General features: G+C 45.2%; 1 long non-coding RNA gene across 2 annotated transcripts in view; it reads right to left on the bottom strand.

Moving 5' to 3' along the window:
- LOC147022394 (uncharacterized) overlaps positions 1–21250 on the bottom strand; it is a 77059-nt gene extending 55809 nt beyond the window's left edge. The window contains exons 1-2 of one of the 2 annotated variants that reach the window (XR_015061226.1): positions 20925–21250; positions 15259–15354 (exon numbers count right to left, since the gene is read on the bottom strand). This is a non-coding gene — a long non-coding RNA (uncharacterized LOC147022394). The remainder of the gene's footprint in view (positions 1–15258; positions 15355–20924) is intronic. The other variant, XR_015061225.1, reaches the window with a different exon arrangement.
- Positions 21251–21879: the final 629 nt, after the last annotated feature.

The raw sequence follows: 21879 nt of genomic DNA, 5'->3' as shown, positions 1-21879 counted from the left end.
ATGCTATGGGGATGCTTTGCAACGGCAGGGAGGGAAGTCTTGTATGGATAGAGGGAAACAATTAATGGAGCCAAATCCAGGCAAATCCTTGAGGAGAACCGACTTCAGAGTGCAAAATATCTTCGACTGTGGTGAAGATTTACGTTCCAATAGGACAATGACCCCAAGCATACAGCAAAAGCAACACTGGAATGGCCTCAGACCGAGAACGTGAAAGTCCTTGAGTGGCCAAGCCAAAGCCCAGACTTGAATCCCATTGAGAATCTGTGGAAAGACTTGAATATAGCTGTTCACTGACGCTCCCCATCCAACGAGACAGAGGTTAAGGAAATCTACAAGGAAGAATGGGAGAAAACCCCCAAATCCAAATGTGCAAAGCTGACACAGACATACCCAAGAAGACTTGAAGCTGTAATTGCTGCCAAAGGTACTTCAAAAGTATTGACTCAGGGGGTGGAAAACTTATTGACACATGACATTTCAGCTTTTCATTTTCAATTAGTTTGTAAAAATTTCTAAAAACATGTTTCCACTTTGTCATGATAGGGTATTTCATGTAGATCGGTGACAAAAAATATAAATTTAATCCATTTTAAATTCAGACTGTAACAAAACAAAATGTGACAAAAGTCGAGGGGTGTGAATACTTTCTGAAGGCACTGCAGATATATACTAGCGGGGTGTGCTTACACATTGTGTAAGCATACGAACCATGCTTCTCCATTGTCTCGGGTCACTCACCTGTATTTTTACATCGCGCTCTTATATAATTTTCATTTCTTTTTTCATTTATTTATATTTTCATTTATGTACTGGATGTTGGCTGACGATTCTGTGATTTTTTTTTCTGATGTAACAGCCTCAATGTCCATCGGCACACAAAATTTCAGCTTTCTCCATCACCCAGAAGGTTCCGATCTTTAATATCAGTGAGTCAGTCAGTGGTTTGAAAGAGCTTGATATGTTAGATATGTCTGGATGTGCATGAACCATGAAGTATATTCTTCTTTCTATCCTAAGATATTTGAAAGCTCTCGTAGCTTATATTAATGTGCTTCATCATATTTAGGATAAACCAAAAACTCATCAGATAGGTAAGCAACACTTGTAGCTGCTCGGTACAAATTGTTTATTGAACGATGAGGATGTGAACTTCAGAGACGTGTGATATTTCTTCAAGAATTTAATCAATGACTGCGACACAAATATGGTAGTTATACGCCCATCCAAGATACATCCGACCTCCTTATTAATGAATAACACCCTCTGAAGCTTGCAGGTGTTGACATCATCGGTGCCCAAAATGAAAAGAGAATAAACCGTAAACTGGTATTAAAGAGACCAACATTGTTCTTCGCTTCTCCAGCATGGGGAACTTCCTTCAAGCAGTCCATTATCTCATGTCATCCCCATTCCCTCCCCACAATCTTTACTACCCCCCATTAAACCTTCATAACCCAACCCTCTTCCTTGCAGGTTAATGTGCTTCCTTCCCCCCTTTGTCTCCTCTTTTCATATATATTCATTCATTCCCTTGATTGTCACATCCAAGAGTTGCTTCCCGATCCCACCATCAGAAAAAAAAGCCCTCTTCAACTTCCTCTCCCGGGCATGGCCTTCCGACAGGCCTAGATAGTGTTTTTTTACTCGGCGTCTTCACTGTGGATAGAGGAGTACGATCCCCTGACACTTGATCAGGATAAGAATGCCATTGCCACTCCGGTCAATGCTAAGCGATTGTCAAAACTGGGCCACAATACTGGAAATCTGTGATGAAGGACTTCCAGAGTCATCATTCCCCCATTGGGGCAGTACTGAAGAATGATTGGTTGTAGTGGGATGTAAGGTGAGTAGCAACTGATAAACCTGCACATAGGACACCATTAAGGTGAGGAAGGCTTCTTTCTTGGACAAACCACATTTCAAAGTTGGCATCCAAAGTCAGTCATACACTGGGCATCCTCTGTCGAAGGAAGTCCTTCCTTGGCACACCTGAACTCCTCTCCACCTTCAAGGCCTTCTTCCACAGCTATCTCTTTGCTCAGCTTGATGTAGTGGAAACCAAGACCTTCAGCATCATTGGAATCTCCCTTGTTTAAGCTGAGTCTATGAGACTATCACTTTCCCATCTCAGACAGGTCGGTGGTCTCTGTTTTCCACCGCATCCTTTCTCTTCTTGCACCCTCTGCTCTTTGTGTGCTTTATCTCCCCAGGTTCCTGTAGTTACACACGGTCCACCATCAACCCCCTTCTGGTGAAACTCCAAAAATCCAGAATCACAGAATTGCTGCTCACCTTCACTCATTTGTTCCTCTTTTTTTTTTCCTCACCTGTTGAACCAACTTTCACATTCTCTTCAATCTCATTCATCCCTCCAGGTCTTCAAGACAGCTTTTTTCCACCATCTCACATCTTTCCTAGTTTTGGCTTAATGGTTCAGGTCGTGGGCTTTGGATCCCAGGGTCCTGAGTTCAAATCCCGCTCAGCTGTTGAATTAATAACAGGTGGGGTTAACTCGGCCTGTCATCCTTCTGAAGTCGGCAAAATGAGTGCCAGCATGCTGGTATACAGTGTCGGAGTGGCGACCCGTCGAGGATTGTGCCCAATAGCCATGGAGACTGCTTAAGCAGCACCAACGCTCTGCAAAGAGTATGGTCCCAATCTCCTCCTCCTCACATCTTACCCCAATTCAAAACTATGATCTATTCTTCCCCCAAGCCCACCTCCTTCCAAGTTTCCAGTTTTTCCTGTGTTTCCTTCTATATCTATCCTGTTTATCCCATGCATCCTTTCCTGTCATTCGCACACCCATTTTTTGTTTTTTGTCCAAGTCTCCCTCTATTTGGTCCTCCAACTCCATCGTCATGGTCTCTCTCTCTCTGTCTCTCTCTCTCTGTCTCTCTCTCTCTGTCTCTCTGTCTCTCTCTCTCTCTCTCTCTCTGTCTCTGTCTCTCTCTCTCTCTCTCTCTCTCTCTCTCTCTCTCTCTCTCTCTCTCTCTCTCCCTCTCTCCCTCTCTCCCTCTCTCCCTCTTTCCCTCTCTCCCTCTCTCCCTCTCTCCCTCTCTCTCTCTCCCTCTCTCCCTCTCTCCCTCTCTCCCTCTCTCCCTCTCTCTCTCTCTCTCTCCCTTGTTCATTTTCTTTTGCTGCGTTCTTATATGTTCAGTGTTCTAGCTCTTCTATGAGCCTTGACTCTACTATATCCAATCACATGTGCTATATCCAATCCCACCCTCTCCAACTGATTAACATATATTGTCTTCAGGTACAGAGAGCCAAAACATGTGGACAACACACAAGTTCAATGAACTGGCTGAAGGCGGAAGTATCTGTCGTCAGTAGCCAATGAGACCACATCTGCGTCACAGAGGCTGCTTTGTGACGTTATAATGCACAAGGCCTGCCACCCACAGATTTTGCACCAAAGCCCATTTTGCCGGTCTGAGAGGTCTCTGCCAACCTGCCCACCATTGAGAGGCCCGACCAAAGTACTTCTCCATATTGTTACCAGTTGCCACACGTCTCGTCTGGGCATAAGGAATGTCCTCTGAAGGTGCAGCTCAGTGCAGCAGTCTCCGTCCATTGCTACTTCTCTAACACAATGGTGTTTTAGCGATGGTTATTAGAGAAGCAGAAAGAACTAGAATGGCACTCGGTAAAGCGCATACCTCCACCAGGCTGAACAGTTAACGTTTTGTATCCCACTGATACGCCGGATCTGCATCCGGAACTGAACCAAAATCTAATCGGCTTGTTCTTGGCAGCTACCCAAATGTTTGTCCGAATCCGTCCAAAACATTTTGAGATATCGTGTTATAAGTTTTATTGTTTTTGGCCCTATCTCTCAATTGTGAAGAATCATTCAGAGATTAAATCATCGTGTCAGTATCTGATCTTCACCAAAATCGAATCAACTCGTCCGTATCACACTCAACTTGCACCTCAAGTTTCATCCGAATCCGTCCATAACTTTTTGAGATATCGTGCTATAAAATAACGTCCCAATTTGTCTCCCCCCTTTTTTTTTTAATGTCGTTTCGAAAATACGTCGTCACGCTATTAATACCATGCCCCGATTTGGATCACATCAACTCGCACTTGGCTCGCCTTATAAAATGCCATACCTCCTTATCGTCGAGCATTTCCAGATCCGATAAGAGTGAAAGAGACCCCAGAGTACATCGATGGATTATTTTATACGAGATAACTAGACCATTACCGATCTGCCACCATTTAAGTAGAGACTTTGCGATCAAAGAAAGTTGTACATTTCACTTGAAACAGACGATGGTTTATCGAATGATCCTGAATGATGTTCTTCATACATTGGAGCAACGAAAACGATTGTATTTTGTAACTTTAAGGCCTTTACATGGCATGAAGGTGGGAAAGTTCATTCATCGGAATTCTTATCATGCTACACGATGTACTGCGTCATACGTCCATGGTGAAGAACAATCAAGAAAAACGGCGATACCGACCTCGTACCGCCCGGTACTCTGCCCTGTCGCTCGAAAATCTAAACGTACATGGCAAATTGATAAAGTTAAAAGTTTCTTGAGCTCAAAATGAAGCAGGATTGGGGAAGTGAAAGTTGTTGGGAATAACAGCCCTGAATGAGTAAAAGTGAAAAACGAGCAAGCTGCTGTTGTTGCTGTGTTGCTGGGACACACCCTTGGCAGTGGACCAGAGAAGCCGCCCGTCCTCACGTGCACTTTGTTCGTGCCTTTTGTGTTTGTGGTGTGTGTTAGGGGCGATGCCATACACCATGGCACCAAACCATGGCCTCGTGCTGTATGGAAAACCACCACTGGAATGCTACGTCGTTCAGGTTAACCTAACCACCAGCTTAAATGTAAGGTCGATCGAAAGTCCACGAAAGCCGGGTAGGTTGCAGTCGGTACAGATGTCAGCACTAATTCTCAGTGTCCTACTGCTGGACAATAGCCAGGCTCGTTCCCTGTAGGCAGGAGAGAGATGACGGGAATTATCTCACTCCACTGCCCAGTGCAGAGCTCGTAGATTGCTTTTCCAATTCGCCAGACACGGTAAGATCGGAGGGCAAAGCGTTTGCACCTGAAATCCATGGCATCATGAGGAATACATCTCAAGCGTTTCTCCTCCCGTGCCAGCGAATAATCGTAATACTCATTGTAAAGGGAAAAATAGTACTTGGAGTTCGTCGTTTCAGGTCGGAATATGGAAACACAAGCTGTTGCTTCCCACCCATCCCCGGTAGTTTTTATTTATTTATTCATTTTTTTTTTTTGCTGCAAGTGTGGTCTGCTCCTTATGGATAACTGCTGTCGGAGGAATATGCGGCGTTTGCAACAAGCGGGGTCGCTCAGGGAATGAGCCGATGGAAACTGATTAAACCAATATCCCCCATCCCCAGCAAGCTGTTATTACATATGTCAGCTTGCATCGAATGTCTCATCACGTTATTCTGTGCGCTCATATATCGAAAAGAGCTCCATCATCGGAAGTTATGATGTCATAAAGGTGTGGTGGCACAAACTCAACAACACTCTTGGGTTAGCCAGCTTCAAATCCCATAAATTGCATGGACTGTCTGTCGATTACCACATTTATAATTCATGTGAAATTTACAATGCAGCCTCCCTAATGTCGTTGTCCTGCATGTAGTGTCCGTACAAGCTCCTCCATGGGCCTTAGATCACAATTTAAACTCGAAAGAGCAATCAGAGATTGAAGCCCCCTCACCAGGACTTGTTTTGCGTGGTGTATTTTTTGTGGAAGATAAATGGAAGGACATACTACATGAAAGGTCATTGATTGTAAATGAAAGGTCTAAATGGTCGAGTTGTAAATGTGTAAAGGTCAAGGGTCAAAATGGTCTCAAGGGTCTTTAAAGGGTCAGAATTGTCTAAAGGAGGTCTCAAAGGTCTTAAATGTCTAAAAAGGGTCTAAAGGTCACAGGGTTCTACAGGGTATTGAAAGGTGCAAAGGTCGAAAGGGTAGAAAGGAGTCTAAGGCTCCTTGAGGGTGTTAGGGGTATATTAAGGTCGACAGGGTCTACAGGATCTTAAGATTATGAGGGGTATTTAGGATTTAAGGGTGTAAAGGGTCCAATGGGTTCTCAAAGCATCTTGGAGTTCCAAAGGGTCTTTGGGGTCTAAAGGGGCTTAGGGGTTTTTCGGGTTTTAGGGGTCTTCAGGTGGTATATCGTGGCCGAATGTAATTAATACACATGTTGACGTTCTCTGCGGACAAACAAACAAACGGACCCAAATGCAATACCATCTCCTCTGGCAAGGGTAACCATAACAACACTCGGTAGAGCACAAACCACCACCAGGCTGAACAGTTGAGCTGAACAGACACAAACAAACAGACAGTGGTGAAAACATAACCCACGTGGCGGAGGTAAATCCAGTTTTCCAAGAAATATCACATGTTGTGTTTGTGGACTGGCATTATTTCTTCGAGGTATATGTATGAGCTGTCTGGCCTTGGTTTGAATCCTGATCCAGCTATAAACTCCCGTCCTGATGCGTCACATGCACAGCGAGCCATCAATGTGCGCACCGGCTATCAGGGGACGTTAAGCCGGAGGACCCGTCTGCCAGCACCGATCGTTAGTGGACATTAATGATCCATCGGTGTCTTTCACGAGGAGTAGGCGAGTTATCAATGCCAAACTGAACAAATTACAAATGGCTCCCCACATCACCCTCAGTCGAACATGTAAGGCCTGAGCAGCCCGTTTGTGAAAGGCTTGGGGACAAAACACCTTCCCTGGCCAATCCCATAATAAGGTGGGAATATTTGGGGCCATTAAAGTAGTAGTAGTAGTCGTAGTAGTAGTAGTAGAACTAGTATTCAAAGTGCGGTGTCTTTGTCCAGAAGAGTCTTGTCTGCTTGTAGTGGAGTTTTAAACACCTGTGAAGGTCGTCTTAATGAGTCGAGTCGATGACACAACACGTATTCACAGCAAACCAGCTCGAACTACAGCAGCAAAGCAGCATGATGCACCGTGCACTCTGACAGGTAGAGATGACGATAGACATGACAAGGCAGTCGTTATTGCTGTCGTCGAGCTCCACCCTTTGAGGCAATAACGCCTCCGACGCCATTGTGAGGGTTTTCCGACAATTTTAAAATCGGTTCCTCCATTCCATTCACAAGGCAAATCCAAAACATCATTCCAATGAAAGGTCACCAAAAAAAAATCCCCCAAAAAACCTTTAAAGAACAACATGTACAAAGCGGAGGACACCTTCATCAAACTAGACCTCAGGACTGGTTCGGAGATCACCTTCTTACAAACCCAAACAACTAGAGACCACGGGTCTGAGTTCGTGAAATCCATATTTCGGAGCACACCCTACACCCTACAGCCTACACCCACTGGAGGAAATACAGTGAGGGAAGGCGGAAGGAAACGCAGCCCCAAGTGTGGCCTGGGTCTATCACACGTGTCTCGATGCAACGACACTGCGGGGTGACGGAGCAGACACCTCTCCGCCATCGCGGCATACCGCTTGGAAAGGATATTTACAACAATCTGCCATTTGTCCCTGCGATTCCACCTTATTTGTCCTTGAGTAAGCAGTTCATGGGTGTTGTGCTGATGATCCAACGGCGTGTAACACAGTTGCGAGGACAAAACTTGAGTTGAGTTGAGTTGCAACACCTCAACAACCGATCGGATGTCCATTGACTGCATACCATACGCGTCTTAACATATACAGTAGGAGTGTACAACAAACGAAACTTGTTTATCCAATTAGTTTACAACAACATCAACCCTCTTCACTTAACCTCGACTGCTTCCTTAACGGTCCCATTAAATTATTCCCACCTTGTGGGGTCGGATGGGTGAACTTCCCTTGCCTACGTCTTCCACGAAGTGGTTTGCCAGGCCCGACGTTCAACTAAAGGTGCTTGGTATTTGTAATTTTTTTTTTTCCCAAGGGGCCGGTGGTAACTCGCCTAGATTCTTCATGGAGGACACAATGGGATCTTGATACCTGCTAGGTTAAGATGACGGGACACACAACTTCACTCTGCCGGTTGTAAGACTGATCCAGGCTCTTCGCTCTTCACAAACAAATTGCTGAAAATAGTGGGTGAATGTCACCGAACACCATGAATGAAACCCCCTTTAAATCCAGCAACTGTTCAACTCTTTTACTGACAACAACATTTATTCTTCTTCCTCCTTTAAAAATACTGGAAGGCTGAACGACAGGTGGAATTGGAATGCGTTGGTGAGGAATGTATGCGAGTGTGGTCAAGTGGGTAGATCTGAAAGTCGAGATTACGATGGTCACACGCCAGCACTTTGGAACGACTGCAGGAAAGAGTTTGAACGCAGGTATGTAGTGGGAAGGAGATTCTGTTTTCGATGAATTGGTTACGATGTTTGGGTGAAATGTTTGCATTGGGTTGTTCAATGGGTGCAAGAGGAGGAGGGAAAAGGTGGGGTGGGGGAAACAGGTTCTTCATCTTATTTTGTGTGCAGCACATGGCTGTGGGTAGCATCATATGCTGGGGGATTGGCTTTACCACCGATGCAGTGCCCCACGTAGGTTAGAGCAGGAATCCGCAACTTGTTGAGGGGGCCGGTGATAGCTCGCTAACTCTTCACGAAGGACACCGTTGGATCTTTGACGTCCACCAACTCATACTGGCAGATGGGTCCTCCAGCTTAACGTCCTTCCAAGGGACGACACACATTGGTGGATCACGCTGCATATGAAACACCAGGATGACAGTTTATAGCGGGCCTAGGATGTGAACCCAGGCTAGACAGCTTCGATATGTGTGGGTGACCGGTTGTCAACTCGATTTATCTGCAGTATTCACTACTTGTATCGTGTCCTCTAAACTCAGGATTTTGGGGCTCGTCCTTTTCGAACTCCCGGCCAATCTGCTGGTGTCAAGTGCACAACTGCTCCCCTTCCTTCCAGGATCATGGCATTGAGGCCTTTCTTAACGTCCGCTCATTATGAGAGGTCCAACGAGCATGTGAGCACAATTGTGGCATGTTTGGCATATTATACTGTGGAGTGCGGATTGAGGAGATAGATGAGGAATAAAAGAGGCAGAAAACTACAATGGCACTCGGTGCAGTGCACACTTCCACCAGGCTGAACAGTTTACGTTTAGTATCCCACCGATAGGCCGGACCTGAACCAAAATCGAATCGGCTTGTTCCCCTCACCTACCAAACTCATCCCCTAAGCTTTGTCATCATTTGTCCGTAACTTTTTGAGATAATTGTGTATTTTTAGCCCTACCTCTCTGGTGAAGAATCACTTAAAAACGATAGTATCCCGGTCCGGATCCAGATCTTCATCAAAATCAGAACAATTTGTCCTTGTCACACACCTAACCTGTCCACAAAATGTCATCTGGATCTGTTCACAACTTTTTTGACATATCCTGGACACAAACAGACAGAAAGGGGTGAAAACAGAACCTCCTTCATTTCGGTGGCGGAGGTAATAATGTTTGTCGTGCACATTGTAATAGATTGGGCATCGTGTACCCAAACAGCAGCGCCTTCAACGAAACAGGACGGCGGACGAGTTTGGAGGAAACTCGAGTGTTAAACCGAAAGAGCAAACTGTGATGTTTCAGAATGGTACTTTTGGACAAAACGGGTGTTGCAAAGAGCGGTTGTCTCCTCGATGAGGTTGAGTTCGGATCTTGAATACTAAGATAACTAGCAGATACACGTGTACGATGGGTACGGGGGACAGGACGGATCACAATACTCGGTTACGGTAATTTATTGAGATGTTTTGCGCCACATTCAACAGCTCAGTTCATATTGGTGGCGTGTCTGGGTGCCCGTGGTAGTGTTTGAGACCGGTCGCTTTCGATTGTTGGCCTTGACACATAGTGCCGGATGAGTAACACGAACAATTTGACATATTCATCGTTTCTATATGACCTCCATCAACAGATTAACAACATGGCGGGATAAAAGTCGCAAATGCTGAGTTGAACAAACGTCCTGAACTCATGGACTTAGTTAAGTGAAGCACGTCGTCTGGGACCCGGCCGTCGGTTTGCCGCTGCACGCTGCCGATTGTGACGTCATTGTTTCCCTCTTTGAAAATTATATCTATATTCGATTTTTTTGAATCCGCTATCACCTGCGTAAATACGTGGAACACATAATGTGAAGATTTCAGAAGTATGAACCGAATATGTGCGGAGAAAAGTGTGTTCGAAGTTCCAGGCTTCCACCCATTATATTATATTATGATGATGATGATGATGATGATGGAAGTTGTAGTTTGAAGGTGAACGATGCAGGTGAGCTTCTTCACACTTCAATGCATCTTGCAAATCATCCGTTTGTGTTAAGTGCATGCACGTTCGTTTTTTGTCGTTGAGTACTTGCAGCATCTGAACGAATAGTCACTCTATGACCATGTACCAATACCTTTGGAATGATCATCACAAAGTGTGCGATGGTCACTTTCATAGCCTGCACCACCTTGCTCTTCCATGAGCCTCAATCTTGGAGAGAAAAACAAAACCGTGTAAGACTACTGTGTGATGAGATGCGTTTCCAAGCGCAGGAGAAACACTTTGCTTCCAAAACTTCCAAAAAACTTGATTGCCTCCAAATTGTAGTCATGGAAGTAGATGTATAAAGGGAAGTAGAGGAGTGTCACCGACGAGCAGAGATGGGATGGTTGGCTTGTTTGGTATTCCCATGCGAAGTGATTGCTCGTTATATTTGGAAACCCAGGTTCAAATCCCATCTACGATATGTATTTGTCCATTGTCTACTCGCGTCCTTGTAATTCACATTAAAAGTACACTGACGTTTAATGATGTCTCTGTTCTGCAAGTGATTTATAAGCTCCACTACGAGTCTTAGATCAATGTAAACAAAGCAAATGGGATCGTGGATGCGAGGAAAGGGTTATTGATGAGTTGTGTGGCTTTGGACCGTCTTCAGTCCTGGAGGGCAAAGAGTGGAATGAGCAGTGCTGCTCAAGATGTGGGCTCGGAAAAAAGCTCAGGTACTGGGTGACTAATTGGGAATGGGATCAATATCAATGGGAAGCAAGGAGAAGCTGACGTTTCTCGCGTTAACCCTTAGTTGTAAACGTCAGCTTCTCCTTGCTTCGCACTGCGGTTAGCATATCTCGATCAACGTAGTATTGCTTTCATCCAATCGGCCAAATGGTATCTTCATGTTGGCGCAATGACCTAGACTCCTAGAGGTATGCACACTCACCTCTGAACCGTCTAGCCTGGGTTTGAATGGCAAACAAACCATAAACTGTCGTCCTGGTGTCCCGCAAGCAGAGCGAGGCACAAATTTGTGTGCTGTCTCTCAGACGGACGTTAAATTGGACATCCCATCTGCCAATATTAGATGGTCGTAGTTAAAGATCCCACAGTGTCCTTCTTGAACGTACGCAGCTATCTTCGTGAAGATAAACGGATAAAAAGGACATAGGATGCCCTTTGTGAGGAGTATCTGAGCTACCACCGGCGCTTCATCCAAATTCCTGCTCTGACCGATAGGGGGAATTGCATCAGCGACAGAACCACGCTCTTAGCAATGATGCAACCAGCAGCCACAGTTTGCATACAGAATGAATGAATGAATGAACCGGTTTCCTTCTTATTGGCGTATCGTCAGAACCACTGCAGGTACGAGGTAATATAGAACGTACGCACTAAAGAAGTTACTGAGTACAACTTGCACAAATGTCAAGGCTCATAAAAGCAGTGTAACAAAGTTAAAAGGGCAATGGAGAGATAGCGAGTGAGATGAAGAGGAAACAGGTGGACAAGAATAGATGGATGCACCCCGCACAGCACGAGGAGAGCATAGGCAGGTAAAAAGTGTGCAGGAGCTCGACAAGAAGTCTGATTACGAAAACCGATATTTGGTGTTTTTTTTACAATTTTACTCAGAAATGAAGTAATGGTAGGATATTACAGATTGATAAGTATTGGTGCAACTTAGCTAAATATAGCATAACAATTGTGCATTTTGTGAGGAAAGCACCAAATTTAGCACACGAGTAGCCTATCATATTGTGAACACATTTGGATATTGGGCCATCTCAAATTCAGCCGCTGATGGCTGTGGCAGCCATTTTCCACTGCCATCAAAAATTTTGAGATGGCCCAATATCCAAATCTGTTCATAATATGATAGGCTACTAGTGTGCCAAATTTGGTGCTTTCCTCACAAAATGCACAATTGTTATGCTAAGTTGCTCCACTAAAGGATAAAATAGACTTCCTGAGGTTGAAGTTCATGTTTCAGGGATTTTTCCGGAACAAAAACCGCTCCGGATTGAGAGACAATCGAGTAAAAGTAGATTGTCCTTTGCAGATATGTAAGACTGTCCAGCAGAGAATGGGGTCACAATGGCATCGATTGTTTTCCAAAGAGCTGAAGAGTAAATGAAGAATCAGCATAAAGTCCGAGGATGCCACTTTGTGGGTGACATCCTAGGACTTTACTCCAACCCTCACTCTCCTTATATGGACATCAATCAGGAGAACAACAGATGTAGTACATCAAATGTGAAAATCTGTGCGCTGTTAGAATGAAGTTGTACACAGAACAAGGCAGTATGGATCGAACGGCCAGTTCAGGAGTGCTTTGGGAAACTCATTTCCAAAACTTGGCACACGTGTTACATCTCCACATGCGAGAGCTTTCACGTGAAATACGAATGTTAATTCACATGATGGCCCACAATAAAAAGTCTTGAATGCGCCGATTCGAGGAGGGAAAGATAACGTGATGATCAGGAGCACTTGGTACCACGAACTATAATCCCAAATCATTTGGATTTGGATACGTCAGAGTCACCAGAAGCTGTTTTATGCACTGAATAATTAATTACTACATTTGAATAGGATTCACGTTTATATTAATCAAACAAAACCTACTTCGTGTGAATCAGTTGACCCCCAAACCATCGAGATGACATAAGTAACTGGAGAGTTCATAGAACACATTACCCCACGCTGTCTTGAGAAACAAGGACGCGGGCAGAGTCAATGAACGGCAAAATTTGATTGGTCGTGATGATGTAAAATCGATCCATCATCCATCCATCGGGACCATACTCTGTGCAGAGCGTTGGTGCTGCCTAAGCAGTCTCCATGGCTATTGGGCACAATCCTGGACGGGTCGCCACTCCAACACAGTATACCAGCAAGCTGGCACTCATTTTGCCAGCCTCGGAAGGATGACAGTCAGAGTCACCCCCACCTGGTATTTATTCAACAGCGAAGCAGGATTTGAACTCAGGATCCTTGGATCCCAAGCCCACCACCCGAACCATTGAGCCAACACCAGGCGTAGGTGAGCATGAAGCTTGTATTTTGGAGGGTTAACAAGGAGAGGATTCAAGGAAGAACATGTGCATCCTGTAGGGGGGAAGGGAAAGAGGGCTAAGAGAGCACGGGAAGCAAGACCAGAAGTGAGGGGATGGAAAACCGAGAGGTCAACAATCCGTGCACGATGAGGAACAAGTCCTGTGCCTCAGCTTCCTGGTAGGAGATGCCAATGATATTCAAAGCTTTGTGCAAGAACAAAAGTTTCCAAAGCTTGTAGGATAGGCCACTTTCAAACCACTAAAAGCACGATGGTCATCACAAATTACTCAGACATCAAATGATATTTTACATTTTAAAACCAAATCAAGTCTCTCACCTGTAATTCGAGGACGAACAATCAGAGCTCTCACCTAATCAATCATCCCCAGGTGCGACTAGGATTATATAATTATGAGGAACTACCTTGTGTAGTTGCTTTATGCTGCTTTATTTGACTAGAAGGGCCAGGAATCTCATCAATATAACATAAAGTAGGTGAGCTAGCACCGGCACCCTGGCTAAAACGTTCCAAAATCCTTGCTCTAGCACACGGGGGCGTGGGGCACGACATCAGTGGCACAGCTGCAGCCCCAGCAAATAACGCCACCTCCAGTCATATGTTGCATCCAAAAGAAGAACAACAAGATGATATTTCTACTGGAAAAGCTTTTCAGACAAAATAAGTGAACAATGATAGATAGCATCCCGAGACCCGACCTATGAGAACCCGAGACCCCATTGCACGAGCGGTAGAAATATGGAAACTGCTAAACCTCCATTGACCCGGTCAATCGGAAGTACAAAAAGTGTTTTGATCGGTTTATTTTCCCTCCCTCGTCATTCAAAATTGGAAGACGAGTTGACGACGACAAAAGGAGGTCGGACAATGCGCAACAACCGTCACAATGTGTGGTTGAAATGCTGTGAACACAGACCATCAAACGATTTCTTCATTTCGCGATGATTCATCATGAGAAGAAGACTCTAAAAACAACAACGAAAAAAAAAAATGCAGATTAATCGGTACAAACAACTCTGGTGTGCGACTCTGAACTTTCCCATGGAAGCAGGGAGTGGCAGGAACGATCCATCAAAAGTGAAAACAACTGCAACAAACAGCAGAGCCGCATGTTAGAACAGCCCCACCAGGCTGACAGATCCCCCTCCATCCAGCTTGCGTCGTCAACTGGATTGATGTTCCTTAGAATTGTACACACAACTGATGAGTGCCCGTGACGCAATTGGTGCCTTTTCGTTTCATGCGACGAATGTTTTTGACTCGTTTACTGAACTCGCACGTTTAAACGTCTAACACCCAGAGAGATTCGGAGCTTGACCTCGTGAGCAGTTCACGATGGAAATGCGAGTGTGTAAACAAGTCCTGAAATAGCGCTCCCAGTGCTTGCTAAGTACAAGCCAGAAATAATACCACCAAAACAAACTGGGATATTTACTGTATGCAGCAGACACGACTCGTGATGTCCGAACCAAAGTGGATTTTCAAATGTGGCATTGTACTTTTAGATCATCGTTTCAAGAGCTTTTGAGTCAAAGGGGATGCATTAAAAAGTCGTCTCCTACCACTACTCCTACAACTGCTGTTACTACTACTGCCACTGCAGTGAAGTACCAATCTGACAGTTTACAGTCGAGAGGGAATCAAACCCAGACTTGACAGCTCAGAGGTAAGTGTGCTTCCATCCTGTCCGATGGTGGTTCAGTAACCCCAACTTACAAGAATCATTCGGTGAACATGATTTGAATGAATGAATATTTGCAATTCAAGGATTTCAAACATAAACATGAACCTCAAACGTTTGTGGAATCTAAACAACACGTACGCAGATGTACAATGACACAAAAACGGAGGAGAAAAAGGATGTAAACCGCTCCACGATTTTGGACAATATGTCTCACAGTTTGTGCTGAGTCCAGACGTGCACGTGCCGAGGGTCAGGCTGCCGGGTCCACCAGGAACTCACCAGAGTACCAGTCCAGAGGCGCAATGTGTGCCTGCAATGGATTGCAAAGGGGGAGCCGTCATGGGGGGCACAGACGGTGGCAGTGCAATGCCCCAGTTTAGTGTTCACAGTTGACACCATCGATGCAACAAACTCAAATCATATCAGGAGCACAAACCATGTGCAGGCTACAGCGAAGCAAAACTTGGGGATCAAGCATCTATAGCAGCGGATTTTCACTGCTAACTCCACATGCACCAACACAACTGGTACCTGGTACACGTCCTTCCAATTCAATGGTTTTCCTTTTCTATAATCTTTAAAATCTTCATTTTATTTCAATTGGATTATATGGAATTCCCAAAAATTACACAATTTTATGTCATCTCGACCAATCAAATTTGCTGCTCGTGCTCTCAGGAAATATAGATCGTGCTCGGAAATATAGATAAATGCAAAGCGAGAGTTCAAAAGACCCCCCCCCCCCCGCAAGTCCTTATTCTCGAGACTGAGCGGGGTAAGGTGTTCTGTGAACTCTCTAGTTTGTAATATACATTTGCTTCTAAAATAGCTCAGTTGGTGGTTGCTCGTTTCAAAGCTCTCTACTCGTTAACTTATTCCCCTGTGGAGTCGGATCAAACTAAAACTGCCATCCTGGAGTAGTTGCGCCAGTGAGGCACTGCTTCTTGGAGTGCGCTGTTCTTCGGATGAAGACTTAATCAAGTTGTGAAGCCTTGAGTGTGTATGTAAAATGTTTAATGGTATTTTCGAAATGACGAGACCATTGTGTGCTTCCCTTCCTTGAAGTTATCTGGGAGACTGTTACAAGTTAGCCAGGTACAGCATTTTGTAGTACGAGAAACACCAGCTCCCTACAAGAGAGGCTGGGGGGGAGTGTGAGATGGGATGGGGCAAATGAAGTCGCTCCAACCTTTGCCTGATGACCCTTGGTCCCCCTGGCAAATTTGGTTGAGATTGGATAAGTAACGACCAAATGCATCGACGACAGATAGACGGAGAACTGGCACGGTGTTGGTAGCAGACCTACGCTGGCGCAGACAGACAGACAGACAGACAGACAGATAGACAGACACCAATTTGGTATTTTAGTTTGATAATGTGTTCCTAATCTTACTTGTAAAATGTGCAGTTAAAGAGACAATTAAATATAAGAAATTGTTTACATATGGGGACTTCCTGAGATTAAACACCGACATTCCGTAGCGTAGAGGAACAAAATTTGTCATTGTTCCCGTCGGTTTGCGTTCATTATTCAGGGCTGCTCATGCAATGATGACCACCCATTGCACTTAGTCTGAAACGGGGACTTATGGATTTGGTCTCGATTGTGGTGTCCGTGCGTGCGTGCGTCCGCAACCATATCTCGGACATGTGGACAGATTTTATTTGGACTTGGCACAAAAACAACACATGATGGTATTCATATGTAAATCATAAATTTTTTCCACATCAGGTCCAAGATGGCCGACTAGCGGCCATTTTAGTTGTAAAAAAAAAAAAACAACAACCTGATGTTGAACACGGCCTCAACCATTTGCATTTACCGGTCTTGTTCAAACTTGGTGCAAGGATAACGAATGATGGCTTCCATAAGCACGTCATTTGTTTTTTCGAGATCAGATTCAAGATGGCCGACTGGTGGCCATTTTGTTACTTAAATGTGTCCCCAACCATTTATCAGACGTGCATAGTCTGATTTTGTTCAAACTTGGCATAAGCACAGTACGTGACGGCGTACACGTGCACCTCACTTTACTTTGCGATCTGATCAAAGATGGCCGACTGGTCGGCTGACGGCCATTTTAGTTGTAAATAAATATGGGCTAGCCCTTTAACTCCGTCCAGCAAAATTACTAAAACAACGGGGGCTGTGAGATTCTATGTCTTTTTTAACTTGTTCATTCAGCTGTTGCTCCTTTGGTCTTTTCGGGTTCATCGGTACTTCCAGTACGAGAAAAAAAAAATATTGGTGACCTGGGTGGCCATCCATTGTTTAAGTCCAGCTGCAGAAGGAAAACTCCATAGAGGTCATCAGAATTGATCAAATCCTGTACACGATCTGTCATGATCTTTCCTGGGAAAGCCACATTTCAAACCTGGCCTCCAAAGGCAGTCGCCGACTGGGAATCCTCCGTCATGCAAAGTCCTTCCCCGGCCCACCTGAGCTCCTGACCACTTACAAAGCTTTCGTCCGCAGCCTGATGGAGTACTGCTCTCCCCTCTGGGCTGGTGCGTCTGCCTCCCACCTTTCTCAGCTTCACGCTGTGGAAACCAAGGCATTTCGGATCATTGGTATCTCCCGCGATGAGGCTGTCTTTGGGCCTCTCACTGCAGGCAGGTCGGTGGTCTTTCTGTCTTTGACTGTCTCCTCTCCAGCCTCGCCCTCCCCCCCCTGCTCTCTCTCTCTGCGATTTGTCCCCACCATAATTCCGCAGGGCGCTCAAGGTCCGCCAACAACCCCCTTCTGGTAAAACTACCAAAATCCCGAATCACCACTCACCTTCACTCTTTCATTCCTCTTTTTCCCCACCTTTGGAATAAACTCCCTCACCCTATTCAATCCCATTCTTCCCTCCAGGCCTTCAAAACAGCTGTTCACCACCAACTCTTATCCTCCCCCATCCAAATCCTCGATCTTTTCTACCCCGTTAATCCACCCCAAGCCCACCACTTTCAAATTCCCTGCTTTCCTTCCTGAAAGTCCCTGCAGTGTCCATCTTGTATTCCCCATGTTCTCCACCCCATCCCTCTCCGTTTCACAGATCTCTTAATGTCTCTGTTCCCCACTGTTTTGTCCTTCCCACTCCCACCCCTCTTTTCTCATGCCCCCCCTTGCTGTGCATTGTGTGTTGGCTTTCATATGAGCCTCGACAAGGACAAGGTACAAGAAAATAAAAAAGTGTAACCGATAAGCATGTTTGACACTATATGTGATGCTCTCATTGTATGGGAAGAATCGACACACAGCTACATCCCTGAAGTAAGAAGCAGCTACCTGATCCTCCCCTCCCTGTGGAACACACAGCCATGGGTTCCATCACAAAAACAATGGTGATAGCCTGCCAAGTATCTGGAAACAAGGAAAAGGGAAGCACACCCTTTCAAGCCAGGAATTGGACCTTGACTGGCTAGCACTGGCTTGAGAAAGCGAATCTGCCATGGTGGTCCGTGCCTACGTGCAGACAGGAAGCTTGGACAGATCAGGAGTTTGAGCAGAGGAATGTTTAAGGACATGAGCAGCTTATGTCAAGAAGACTTACGATAGTAACCCGGAGTGAGCCCGTGAGCGAGTGGAGCTGGGATGATGTCTGGGTGAGTGGGGGCTTTCCTGCTGAGAACTGGCACAGTGTCGGACGTCGGTAGCAGACCTGCACTAACGCACATTTGTTTGTGCTGTTGCCTGGGACTAAATTTCGACACATTGTGCTGGCGAAATGACGAGCTCAAATTCACTCATTCACTCGAACTTCTTGGCAGAATTATTTCTTAGATTCACGATGGTATGAGTTGTAAATATTACGATGTGTGCAGTACTTGGATAAGAAACAACTGGTACGGTGTTGTACCATGTACATAGTTTAATAAGGTAGTTTACATTTTTGTAACAGGATTGACAAGCTTGGTGTTGGCTTAGTGGTTTGGGATCTTAGGGTCCTGAGTTCGAGCTCTGTCGGCTATTGAATTAATGAATTAATACCAGGTGGGGTTGACTCAACTTGTCATCCTGCATCATTGGTTAGGGGCGTGGCTCTGCCGCTGATGCAGTGCCCCTATTACCAGTATACTGGTGCTCATTTCACTGACCTCGGAAGGATGACAGGCTGAATCAACCCACTGATGTTAATTCAGTGCTAACGGGGCTTGAACTCAGGACCCACTCAGGACCCCAGCATCCCAAGCCACTGCCCGAACAGCCAAGCCAACACCAGGCTATGAGTACCAGTGAATTGGTTATCGGGGGCACTGTTACAGCGGTGCCCCCATACTCAGTAGCAGTGGCGATGCACCATTGTTCATGGCCAGGTCAAAGCATGATATCACGCCACCACAATAAGTGGAAGTATAAAAAACAAACAAACAAAAAAAAACCAGGACTGACTGACTCCGTCTTTTATTCTGTGCATGCCCGTGGACTACGGTTGACCGCCACACATGGTCCACGGTCCACGGTTGACCACCACACATAGGGTCAATGAATGATTACAATTGCAAGGGTTAATTTGCTCAGTTGTTCCTGTGATGGGGAAAAAAAATCACAGCAAGTGAGACACTTGTGATCAACGTGGCTGCGGCACATAATTGGACCACCAGGACGATGTTGCACCCCAGCTCACAACACTGCAAGTACATTAAGTGTACAATGGAAGTTGATGTTAAGTTCGTTAATTTTAAGAATAGATTTAGTGGTGCACATAAAAGACAAGTAGTATAATGACAGATATATATATATATATATATATATATATATATATATATATATATATATGTATATATATATATATATATATATATATATATATATATATATATATATATATATATATGTATGATCACATTCGTGATGTCAGTGTTAAGCATACCTGGTACCAACAAACAAACATTTATATTTGATATGTCGTTGGTGTAGAAGAGGATGTGGAAGAGCCAAAGAACCCCAAAATCCCACACCTGTATTATGAGTTTTGTCTTCACCCCTGTTTGTCTGTTTGTTTGTGTGCAGGGTATCTCAAAAAGTTGTGGACACATTGGTCCACGGTTGACCGAGAATGAATTGATGAGGATGAATTTTGGTGAAGATCCAGATGCAGTAATTATTTAATTATTTCAGTGATTCTTCACCAGAGAGAAAGAGAGAGAGAGAGAGATGAGGCAAAAACGATCCACAGCTTGGTGTTTAAAAATGTAGTGGGGCCGATATGTTCTGGTAGATCAGGAATCGCATGGCGGAGGTACGCGCTCTACCGAGTTCCCCTCTAAGTTGTATTCTGCAATGACATACGCGTGGACCTGGATGCATTGGAAGAGAAACAGGTTCTGAGTTGAGATGACTCACCTGTATCACAGCAAGGTAATGAACCTGAATAATTCACACAGGTAAAGAATCGGTACAAAGACATTTTGAATGCGTTGAAGGTGAGCTACCACCCCTAGACCGACACACACACACACACACACACACACACACACACACACACACACACACACACACACACACACACACACACACACACACACACACACACACACACACACACACACACACACACACACACACACACACACACACACACCTCGTCCGATGCCAGCAGGGTATCTTCATTGTTCTTCCACCAATAGTTGGACAATATTGCAAAGGAATCAAATGGAAATTTTTTTTCGATAAAAACACCGATCGACGTACATGGACAGAGACTAATATCATGGACTTGGACTTCGACTTGGACAGTAAACCGGACAAAACAACACGAACATGATGGGCGTCGTAGCGAAAGTTGACGGACGGGTCATGCTCTCATCGGCGACACGGACAGTCGGATCATCTCACAGGGTTTAAATCCGTGCTGAAACAAGCGTGTACGTGTCGGTGCCGTGTTCACTCACATCGCCGTGCGGGCATTCGCGCCCGGTGAACAGACTCCGCACGTGCGCCCGGTGAACAGACCCCGCACGTGCGCCCGGTGAACAGACCCCGCACGTGTGCCCGGTGACAGACCCCGCACGTGCGCCCGGTGACAGACCCCGCACGTGCGCCCGGTGACAGACCCCGCACGTGCGCCCGGTGAACAGACCACGCACGTGCGCCCGGTGACAGACCCCGCACGTGCGCCCGGTGACAGACCCCGCACGTGCGCCCGGTGAACAGACCCCGCACGTGCGCCCGGTGACAGACCCCACACGTGCGCCCGGTGACAGACCCCGCACGTGCGCGCGCTGCCGACCCCGCCCTTCCCTTCCTGGTACCAATCCCAGCCACTCGTGCGGTCCATGAGCCAGTAGGGTTGGTCGGTACCATCTGGGACGAATAATTCTGATTATTATTTTTGGCAAGGTATGTAACCCTAGAGTTAGAAAACATGTGATAGCATTGCATCGGTGGTAGCTTTTTGTGTGTTATCACCCTGTTTATATGCCTTCCCTTAAAGAAGCTTTTGTGCAAAATGGCCAGTAAAAGGTAAGACATCCTACTTCAACTTCACAACATTTTTTTTTTTTATCAGTCAAACATGAACATTGAAATTTGTCTCACCTTTTGCTAGGATCATTTGCTTCTCAACAAAAAGTGCTAACCTTGCCAAGGTTGAAAGGTACGTCATTGGTGATGCTTATATATCAGTGTCTATTTCCTGCGTGATAAATCAAACCACCTTCAGGAAAGTATTTGTCTATCATTTACTGTGGAAAGTAAATTAAAGTTGTGGAACAATATAATTACATGGGTGTTCAACAAATTTATTCAGAAATCCAAAAATCTAAATTTATTTTTTGTATGTTGTGTATTAAGATCAGTATAGCAGACAATGTTACCCCACCCCCCAAATGAAAAAAAAAAAAAACC

This window comes from Eptatretus burgeri, chromosome 8 (genome assembly GCF_056783735.1).
Source record: "Eptatretus burgeri isolate ZD-2024b chromosome 8, Ebu_testis_v1, whole genome shotgun sequence".
Classification (NCBI taxonomy): Eukaryota; Metazoa; Chordata; class Myxini; order Myxiniformes; family Myxinidae; genus Eptatretus; species Eptatretus burgeri.
Note: the sequence above shows the minus strand (reverse complement) of the source record. Positions and strands in the feature narration are given on the sequence as shown.